This window comes from Triturus cristatus, chromosome 4_2, assembly GCF_964204655.1.
Source record: "Triturus cristatus chromosome 4_2, aTriCri1.1, whole genome shotgun sequence".
NCBI lineage: Eukaryota > Metazoa > Chordata > Amphibia > Caudata > Salamandridae > Triturus > Triturus cristatus.
The window spans coordinates 605262288-605274075 of NC_140586.1; positions in this window are offsets into that span (position 1 = coordinate 605262288).

Here is an 11788-nt window from a genome sequence, read left to right on the forward strand (position 1 = left end):
CCTGACGTGTGAGAATTTGTGAAAGTGGATCATTGAGACACATACCTGTTAATGCCACAGGTGATCTCAGAATTTATGATTGTTCTAGCCCATTTAAGAAAGCCATCAAGGGAGGAGCACCACATGTGCCTGCAGGGCACAGATACTGTTGTATCCTATGCTTCTTTTTCCTGGCTGCTCAGCCTGCATGAGTATGATGTCATAGAATGTTGGGTGTGTGTGCATGCTTTGAATTAGTGATCAGTTAGATTGAGTGGGGCTGAGCAGCAGGAAGCTGCTCACGGTGGGGCACCCTGTACCATCTTACCTGAACTAATAAATCTACTTAACTACATCTCTGGCTCCTGGTCTACCTATGATGACAGCCCCTTTCTTCAATTACAAAAATGGCGATGATTTTTAAAAGAACCACGCGTGAAGAGCCAAGAAATTACATAAGGAACTAAAAGAAGATGGCCAGAGTCTGAAAAGAAGCCTGGAAAACAAACCACTGCAACGCCTTGGATGCCCCACCAGTGTCTTTTCCAACTGACAGTCCACAGAGGTATGTGTTTGGCGTTGGACATTATATGGTTTGAGCGACTTGGAAACTGCCTGCTCACAGACTCCTGAGATGCATAATTGGAACAAACGCTATGTTGGGGGCAAGGGGCAAGGTCGGGCCCGCTGTAAGTGTAGTCTAAGTGCAGTGTGCCCCTGTGAAATAAACCTTTTATGGGAAAGAGCGTCTGAGGTCAATGCATTGTGAAGCATGGAGAAGTCGAAGTGCGAAGGGTTAGCACTTGGAGGCGGTTTATCTACACAAGATCATAAGTGCAACCAAGAGACTGTCAAGAGCGTTTTTTATTCATCCTGAAGACATGTGGTAAAAGGGAGGCATACGGGGAAGTGGTCATATCGTGACTTGTAGCAATCGGGGGCAAGTTTCCAGCGAGATGTGATTGTGCAAACAGCGCTGCTTTTAGTGAGTTGGAGCCGTGAAGCAGTGTCTGTCTGGAATAAAGAATTTTTGTGATCATTGTGTGAAGCGCGAAAAGTCGTATGAATTCTCTACTCTGGAAAGGCATCAGTAATAACCTTGAACACCGTTCGTAGTTCAAATTCCCATCAGTTAATGGTAATTATGTGAAGCAACACTTTTAAAGGCAATGGATGGTGGATTCCTGACAGTGATGTTGCCGAATTTTAGGTACATTTTCGTTTTTTTCGAGGCCATGCGCCCTTATTGCCTTTTCAACTGTCCCACATCTTTTAAAAATGATGCACGAGTCACGGGGAGCGTGCTCTCTCCTACCTTCATTTGTTCGGTCAGGCAGAGGTTTTCCCTCGAGGTCTCCTTTGCCTAGTCTTCGTTGCCAGGCAATCTTGTGCACCACTGAGGGTCGTTTAGGTGCAAGTGCTGGAGCAGGGTTTTTACTTTAAAACCAAATACCTGTTTCATTTCCGTATGTCATTATTAAAAGTACTACTGATTAATTAGTAATTACTAAAGATTTGTCGAGTCTTGTCTAACCAACCTTATTAACAGAAGAATTACACATGGGAATGCAATTGCATGGCTAAAATAATAAGTGAACTAAGTTGGTGAGCAAATTGATAGTATAGATGTTGCTTATGTGATGTTATTGTAATTTGCGCTTATAACAAATATGCATTAATGGCTTTTGATGTCGCAAATGGCTAGATAAATACATACACATAAGGGTATTAGCAGGGGAATAACACTGTATAATCATTTCCATGTAGTAATTATGATTTTGTGTTTTCTTCGCTTAAGTTGACCATTGTGGCCTTCTGTAAAATGGCCACCACCCGCAGCCTGCATTTGAGTAGATGAAAATATGAAAAGAGGCTTTGCGCTGACTGCGACCCTGTCCTCTGATTGAACTGAAAAGCCATGAACATGACGACAAATCTGGGAGTGTTGCCAGATGCCCCTGAACGTGAAGAATTGTTGCAACTTTAAGTCCGACCTGATGAACTTATATTGGTCCCATGAATGAGATACATTTTATCCTGAAGAGACATCCGTAGAAGTCACGAATTAGCTATGGACTTCTAATTTCTATTCAGAATTTGAAACTGTCAATACATGAGAAAATCTAATGGTGTAGCTTAATGTACCAAGACGACATAATTTCCGCCAATCGACTGTTTTGAAAGATATGTTTGCAACATTTGGAATGTAAATTTTGGTATAAATATTAGTAGACTAGAGAGGTCTGGGGCCACTTCTTCCCGAACCAATGATCAGAGGTCCCGATGCTGACGGAGAGGACGGTGACTCTACATGACGGCTAGAGAACTTTAACTATTTGCTGAGGACCAGTTCTGACTTAGAAAACGACTTTTAGCCAGAATAGGTAAATATGGAAAATATGATCTTGCATTTAATTGGCTTTTCTTACAATTTTAGATAAACAAATATTCTGTTTGAATTACTGTGTCGGGTGGTTATTTTATTGTCATGTTTATTGAAAATTTAGAGTGTTAAGTTGTATCACCAAATCTATAGCAACTAGTTGATCTCATTGACCTCAGGGTACATGCAGATTGGTTAGGTATAGAAAAGTGTTTCCCCTTATACATGGCACGGATAGAGTGGTAGGATGAATGTTGGTGTTATGGGCCCCACCAGCGTGTGATGTATGTGTGCGTGTGTGACTGTGAAATCACTCCGTCCGTGGAAGTAGAGGGGATTCGGAAGCTCCGATCTGCACCAGTTTCTTGGTAGCAGAATGATGATTAACTATTGTCTTGATCTGGTGAATTTGCGTGTATATAAGCTTATTGATTATTGATTGATATTGATAGATGTACTAACACTATATGTTGAAGTCGTATTGAGTTTTATGTAGTGTGTACGGCTTCTGGGACGTAGGAAGTCGGTGACAGTTCCGTAGTAGGGCAGAGGGAAGCGCTTCTCTCGGAAGAGGTGGGATTGTTGGCCCTGTATGAAGACAGGGGAAAACGGGTGACAATTGAAGTTGCGCTTCGCATTGTCTAGGTTCGATGAGGTAGCATCGCTGTGTGTTGCCATTAGAAACTTATTTTCTGTGTGAGAGAAGTGTATATGATAGCAAAGGTTACCTGTGAAGTTCTGTTCTTAGGTATCAGGGATCCTTATGGCATTCCGATAACGCTTATCACTAGAAAGGTAATAGGTATTCTCTGAGCTTGTTAGAAGGACAGAGCAGAGGTAAGCGCTGCTTTGTTAACGTGTGATATAATTCTGTAGTAGGACAGACTGTTTGCTGTTCTCGGGAAAGACAGGATTCTGTGTGAATGTACTACATTTTCTGGTGTGAAAGTGCGTGAATGAGAGGGCATTCTGGTTAATTGTGAAACTCTTAGGAGCATTCCGGAGAAAACAGTTAATTGGTGCTTGCTAGAAGGATAGAGTAGAGGGATGTGCTACTTTATCAACAGAAGTAACGATTCCGTAGTAGGGCAGAGGTAAGCGCTGCTCTCGGGAAAGACGGAATTCTCGTGGGAAAGGTCTTTGGCTGTTCTGTGGCTAGCGAAGCAGACAATGGAGATGTTTGTATGTTGTAACTAACAGACTCGTAGAAATTGAAACAAAGTCTACCGAGTAGTTTTGTAAAGGAGGGGTAGACGAGAGACAGGAGACAGGAGCAGGAGCTGCTGCAGCGACCGCGCTGTGATTGGACAGTGGGTTAGAACGGTGGAAGCACGGTGATTGGTGTGCTAGTGTACGCCGCACAAGGATTGGGAAGATATACAGGGTGACGTAGACGCTCCAGGATTGGTGCGTTAGTGTGAGTCGCGCTGGGATTCGTGGACTGAGTCAGTGACGTAAACGCTCCGGATTGGTGCGTTAGTGTGAGTCGCGCTGCAATTGGACAGGAGATCGTACAGTTGTAGAAAAAACGAAAGGGTTGCGGAAAACAAGAAAATGTATTACCACGCTGAGGATAAGAAAAAGAAATCCTTGTTTAGTAAGGTTAAGACCTGGTTTGACAAGGATAAGGATATTGTGACTAGGGAAGGACAGTTACTTCCTCCGATAAGAACCCCCGCATCCTTTATGGTTGCAAAATATGGGTATCATACCTGTATTTGGTTAGACAATTGGGCAAAGTACACCAAAGAGGATGGAGTATTAGCTTCCCGGAACATGGCTCATTTAATCTGGCCATATTGAGAAACTTACGGGAGAGGATGATGAATCTAGAGCCTCGGCCTAGGCCGACGCAGTTTGAGGCATTGACAGAATGGGAAGATGAAATGCATGAGCGAGAAAAGCAGAGGAGTGGAGGAAATTACAGGTACATGTTCGGGCGAAAGTATGATCGTGAAACTCATCATGATCGGATGAGAAGATGGCGAGATGCCAGTATGACTGAGGGATTATATCCTGTAAGAACTGCAGAACAGACAGAAGGGAAAAAGTGTACAGAGAAAGAACATAGTGTAGAAACAAGGAGGTATGGGGCGAATGAGTCTGAAGACGATGTCTTAGATGACATGTTCTACAAAAGACCACCCCCGTATAGACGAGAACCAGAAGTAGGAACACCAGTTACCCCGATGAGAGACACTCTGCGGATAATAAAGACAGAAGTTATGACTCCTGAGTTGAAAAGCAGTAGTTCTCTTGCAGAGAGAGAGAGAGAAAGGGAAAATGAAATTGAGGATGAAAAGACCAGATAACTAGCAAGAACCACATTTGAATTGACAGAGAAAATCAGAGAATTGACTATAAATCTTGAAGCAGTTACGGTGCCTGTAACAATAGGTCCGGTTATGCCTATTTTTGAGAAGCAGAGGACTGGCGAAGGTGGTTTAACAGTTCCATATGTAGGCAACAGACTGGTTGTTCCTCCAGAACAGACAGAAATGAGATCGGGAGAAAATGAGTGGAGATCAGGAGAAAATCAGTGGAGACATACCATATGTGGAGGAGAGTTGAATGTGCAGACTAACTCGGTTGTGAATTCCGGTTGTGTGGAAGGGAACAGAACGACTGGAGGATCGATCTTAGAACCACAAAGAGTGACAGAAACAGTGGGTGCAGAAAAATATACGGGGATAACTGCTGAAGATTTGAATGATTGGCTGAAAGTTTTGCAGGGAAAAGAAAAAGAATCCCAGGCAATTGATGTAGCTAGACTACGTATGGAATTGGAGGAGTTAATTGTAGGAACAATTCCTACAGAAACGCTGAAAAACTATCAGGATGGGGAAATACTATTTTTGTGCAAGAGCATCACATGGAGAGCCAAGAACATACATGACAGGTTGAAAGGAATAGCCAGTGAAATGGGAATTGACATGGACAAGGTAAAAGCTTTACAAAAGCCTTACCGAGTGGATTTTATAGATAAGGACATCGAGAATCTGAATAATGCAGGCCGAACAGGGCAGATTAAGGAGATGATTGCTTTGCTGCGAAAATGGGGAGATGTGGAGAGATGGAAAGATAGATGGTATAGAAAACGAGAAGATGCAGCAGACAGAACTTACTCAACATTCCCTATGAAAGAAAAAGAGAAAACAGTGACAGCTTATCCCATGAGGGAGATTCCAGGAGGAGGGTATGTACATGTCCCATGGACTAGACAAGACATTTTGTCATTTACAAATGATTTCCCTCGACTGAGAGAGAAGCCTGTCGAGTGGTATAGACAGGTTGACAGATTTGTGAAGTTGTCAAAAGTGCTGTGGATTGACCTGAATAGTCTGTTTGATATAATTGTACCAGCAGACTTGTGGGCAGAATGTAAGATAGTCATAGACTGGCCCACTAAAGAATATCCGAGAGATCCCAAGACAGGAGCTCCAGACCCGGAGGTCATGAAAAAGTATGAGCAGGTTATGGCTTTCCTGAAAAATAAGGTACCCCCCAAGGAAACAGACTGGGTTAAGATAGATCGAACACATCAAGAAGTGAAAGAATCAGTCCATGCTTACTATGAAAGACTAATACTAGCTTTAAACAGTTCAGTAGAGATGAACATCTGGGTGACAAGGATCTGAGCCATTTTGTATATAGATTTGTGTATGGCTTGCGACCTGAAATCAGTGAAATGATAAGGCAGCATACCGTAGACTGGCAGAGCAAAAAGATTGATGAGATCCTGAGACATGCAAAATACTTCAGTGATGAAATTGAGGCAAAGCAGAGAAAACTGAAAGAAAAGGCAATGTGGGCACAGGTGAAAGTTGCAGAAAGACAGGAAGCTCAGTTAGTTGAACAAGCAAATAACCCAGGAAATAAACCCAGATTTGGCCCAGGAAAAGGGAAAGGCAATATTGAGGAAGCAAAGAAAAGGTTTCCCTGCCACAACTGTGGAAAATTAGGGCACTGGAAATCCGAGTGTAAGAATCCACCATCTGCTAACGATGACAATCCATCATTGAATTCACAGGTGCAGAGTGAGGGGTGTGGTCAGCAGCAGCAGCAACAGCAGAAGGCTGTTAAGCAGCAGAATCAGGTGCCAAAACCGCCCTTGCCACAAAACAGAGGATCCCAGAAGTACAGCCAGGATTCGGGGTTCTACAATGAAGAACAGGTAAACAAGCCAAAACGCTCAAGCACTGTATCACAATATTGGCTAAGGAATGAGGGAAGTGATTCTGAGGGAGACTTCTGACGGTGCCGAAGAGAGGAGGAAGAGTGCGTACTTGGCGCAACTCTAGAAATAGACCAGGCAGGACCTTTTGTAGATGGAAAAATCAATGGTGAAAGTGTTACTTTTCTAGTCGACACAGGAGCTACGAGATCAACTGTCAGGTCAGCTGATATAAAGAATCTTCCTCTCTCGGATGAAGCAATCCAAGTAGTTGGTGTGTCTAACACACAGATCAAAACTCATCTTACTGAACCAGTAAGGGTTAGAATAGGGAAATTCTCAGACATGCACCGATTCGTTGTGTGTGACACCAGTCCTGTGAACCTGTTAGGCAGGGATTTGCTGTGCAAGATGAATTGCACTATTTTCTGTACTCCAGATGGAATAACCTTTGAGACACCAGATGAGGATATCCTATACAGAATGACCCTAGATAACAGGGAAAGTGAGGCTATTGGAACATATGCTGTGTTCAATCCGGATGGATTACACCCAGCAGAATTAAAACAGACAGTAAAAGCAGCAGTTTGGGATTTTACTGGAGAAGATGTGGGCCTGATGAGAAATGTAGATCCAGTAAAAATTACTGTAAAAGATGGAATAGTTTACCCAAACATCCCACAATACAGACTGACACCTGAAATAATTGAAGGAATAACACCTATAATTGAGAAAATGATCCAGCAGGGGGTGTTAAGGGAAATATTGAGCAGCCCATGTAATTCACCTATAATGGGACTGAAGAAACCCAATGGAAAGTTCAGAATAGTACAGGATTTGAGAAAAATTAACAAGATTGTTGTGTCATGCTGTCCCATTGTGCCAAATCCATCAGTGATTTTGTATCAGATTCCCCATGATGCAGAATGGTACACAGTAATTGATTTGTGCCATGCTTTCTTTTCAATCGCGTTGCATCATGAAAGCCAGCCGATTTTTGCATTTAGATTTGGAGAGCGAATTTTGGCATGGTGCCGAATTCCACAGGGGTATACAGAGAGTAGGCCTGGGCAAAAATTTCGTTCCGTTCGCGGAAATTGCGATAATTTGACATTTTTGCGTTCCGCGGAGAGCGCGAAAATGTCAAAAATTCCGGTTTCCGCAGCTTGGCGATAATTTGTTTCTTGCTCGCGCTGTAAAATGATACATTCTCGCGCGCGCGCGATCGCCTTACCTGAATCCCTGCGTTCGCCGACAAGTTTTCTTGATCCGGTCGCGTTCTCCATGAGATGTTGTATTGTTTTTAGCCATTTGCGCTGTCTCGCGACAGTTCGCGCCCGCAGTGACGTCATGCGTCGCGCGATCACGTCTTTCTTCTCGCGATCATGCACCGCGAGAACAACTCAAAACAAGATGGCCGCGCCCGCAAGCAGCCACATGGGTAAGTTGGCGACCCGCAACCATGCAGAAAATCGCGCGAACATGCCGGAAAAAAACTTCCGCATCTTCGCGATATTTCTGCTTGTTTGCGATAATTTTAAACATTCTCGCGATAATTTGCGAAGGTTAATTCCGCAAATTCCGCCCACCCCTAACAGAGAGCCCTTCGATATTTAATCAATTGCTGAAGAAATATCTGGAGAGTTTAACCATGCCTGAAAATTCAGTTTTGGTCCAGTACATTGATGACCTGCTTGTGGCATCAAAAACACGTGAAGCTTGTGAAGTAGACACCATTGCTTTACTGAATCATTTGGCAGATGGAGGATTAAAAGTATCTCCAGCCAAATTGCAATTCTGTAAGAAAGAAGTCCAGTATCTAGGACATAATATTGAGAAAGGCCTGAGGAAAGTGACCACTGACAGGATTAAAATCATCAGAGGGATGAGAGCCCCAATGACACAAAGAGAAGTGAGAATGTTCCTGGGAATGGTTGGTTATTGTCGTCAGTGGATAAGTAACTTTTCCTTAATTGCCAAGCCACTGATTAAATTGACTAAAAGTGAGGTGAAAGACCCATTGGAATTAAACCCAGAAGAAATGGCAGCATTCAAAGAATTAAAGAACAGGCTATGTGAAGCTCCTGCCCTAGGAATGCCAGATTACGAAAAAGAATTTGAGCTGTACTGTAGTGAGAGAAATGGATGTGCACTTTCAGTGTTAATCCAGAAACATGGACGTCTGAGGAGGCCAATTGCGTACTTCTCATCAACACTTGACCCAGTAGCTGTGGGTTTACCAGGTTGCCTGAAAGCAGTAGCTGCTACATGCAGAAGTCTGGAACAAAGTGAGGGAATTATAATGGGATATCCTGTACGGGTATTCGTACCTCATGATGTGGCAATCCTTTTAACAAGGAGCCGGACACAGTTCATGTCTCATAGTTGGCTGACTAAATATGAGAAAGTCATTCTTGGTGCATCAAATGTGAGTCTTGAGAGATGCGTGAATGTGAATCCAGCAACGCTGTTGCCAGATGCTGAAAGTGTGGGAGTAAGAGATGATGTTGATCATGATTGCCTGGATGTGCTTGATTACTGTACAAAACCAAGACCAGACATAAGAGATCTGCCACTGCCTGAGAGTGATCATGTGTTGTTTGTGGATGGATCTTGTCTGAGAACGGATGAAGGAACGCTGAGTGCCGCATATGCTGTGTGTACAGTTTCAGGAGTTGTGGAAGCATCACCTTTGAAATGAGTTAAATCCGCTCAAGTGGCAGAATTGGTGGCACTAACAAAGGCTTGCAAGATTGGAAGGAATGTGAGAGTGACTGTAATGACTGACAGCCAGTATGGCTTCGGAGTTATCCATGATTTTGGCCAGTTATGGCTAGAAAGAGGTTTCCTGACCTCAAGTGGAACTCCCATAAAGAATGCTGAAGTGGTTGGAAAATTGCTTGAGGCGATACAGCTGCCGAAAGAACTAGCAGTGGTAAAATGTGCTGATCATAGTCAAGGTGATGATTTTGTCACCCTTGGGAACAAATTTGCCAATGACATAGCACAGTATTGTGCAAGGAATAATCCCTCCATTAATCGGAGTAAGGAAAGGGAAATGTCTTCTTGTTCCTTAATGTTTACTAATGTGGTGGGAACATGGGAGGAAGTGAAGCAGTTGCAGGATGAGGCAGGAGATGAGGAAATGAAAGATTGGGTGAAAGCAGGTTGTGCACCAAGGGAAAAGACCACGTGTGGGTCTTAGGGATGGAAGACCAGTCATGCCCAATAGCATGTTGTCAACAATGACACGGATGTATCATGGCCAGGGACACCTGGGAAGGGATGCTATGATAAGGGCCTTTAAGCAGACCTGGTACAATGCAAAATTCAGGCTGATAGCAGAGAGTCTCTGTCAGAGATGCCTGAGATGTCAGCAATTCAGTCCTGGAAAGAGAACAGTGGTGAGCCTAGGTACAATAGGCAGGGAGGAGGACCCTTCACAAGAATGCAGATAGACTTCATTGAAATGCCCCAAGTCAATAGATTAAGGTATGTCCTGGTGGTAGTCTGTTTGTTCTCCAGGTGGGTGGAGGCATTTCAAACAAGAAGAAATGATGGGGTAACAGTGACCAAGCTACTGTTAAGAGAATTCATCCCAAGGTATGGGTTCCCAGTGACCATTGAATCAGACAGAGGAGGACACTTTTATAATGAAATCATGGGTTTGATCTGTGAAGCATTGAGTGTATAGCAGAAGCTACATTGTGCTTACCGACCAGAGGCTTCTGGTGTGGTTGAACAAATGAATGGTACCATCAAAAATAGAATTGGCAAAATGTGCTTGGCCACAGGAATGAAATGGCCTGATGTCTTGCCTCTAGTCCTGATGACAATTAGGTCTACTCCAGACAGAACAACAGGTTTGAGTCCACATGAAATCATCATGGGACGTGCTATGAGACATGCATTTGTACCAGTCAACAAGCTGATGACTATAACTGATGACATGATTTTGGATTACTGTAAAGGCCTGGCTGACGCAGTTCATTCTGTGTTTCACCAGGTTGGAGAAGACGCCACCACACTTGAAAAGAAACCAGCCCATGATCTGAGCCCAGGGGACTGGGTAAGGATAAAAGTCCACAGAAGAAGGAATTGCCTGGTTCCAAGGCGGGGAAGGCCAAGACAAGTCGTTCTGACTACAACAACTGCTGTGAAGTGTGCTGGAGTGAAAAATTGGATACATGCAAGTCACACACTGAGAGTTCCAAATCCAAGTGACGGCACTTGAAAAGAATACTTTGAAGAATCAGATTCCAGTGATGATGCAGACAGTGAGGCAGTAAAAAGAAAAAAGAATCCTGAAAGGGGGGAAAGTGAGTAAAGAGAAACTTTTGTCCCACCAGAAGGAATTCTGAAAAGAACATTGCAAACTTCAGAGACAGGTACAGATTCTGAAGGAGTGCCTGAAATCCCAACTAACAGTGACGAACACAAAAAGAAAGAAAGAAAAGAAAAGAACATTCCAACAGAGGTGACACCTGAATCAAATGAGAAAATTGGACAAGTTCCACCTGAGATAATTCTTGAAGAAGAAGGGACAGAAAAAGAAAGAGAGGGACAGATTGCGGAAAAACCCCGAGGAGGTGTAGGGAACATCGACAACAAGCTAGGTGAAGGGACAAGTAGACAGCAAGAAGATTGTGTGTCGGAGACCCGAGGAGGGACAGAGGTAGGGAAATCTCAATTGGTGGAAAAAGAGACTGTTGGAGAAAAGAAAGTTGTTGGAGAAGGGAAAATTGTTGATGAACAAGAAGCAACTGAGACAGAATCTGATGAAAGTGAAAATGAGATACATGAAGGAAGAGTTCTGAGAAAGAGAACTTGGATTGGAGAAAGAAACAGTAAAGAGGGAAAACAAAAAAGAAATGCTAAAGGAGATCTTTGGTCCAACAAGATAAAAAGACAGAGATATCGACTGACACGAGTTAACTCTTCAAAAGCTGAACAGGTCAACAAAGTGTCAACTCAAAACCAAACGAAAGGAGAGGAGACAAAGATATCTGAAGGAACTAAAAGAATCAGAAAACCAAACCAGAAGTATAAGTCGCCAGAATGGACGTATGTGGCACTGCCTGAACAAGGTGAAGAGGCAGACAGTCAAGGAAGTCCAGAGGAGGCTTTACTGAAAGTGGTTGAAGAAGAAGAAGCAGTTGGAATCCTGAGAGTTATCTTGTCCGACATTGGAGAAGAGACGGATGTTCAGGACCTAATACAGTTTGATGATGATGAGGAAAGAGTGAAGAGTG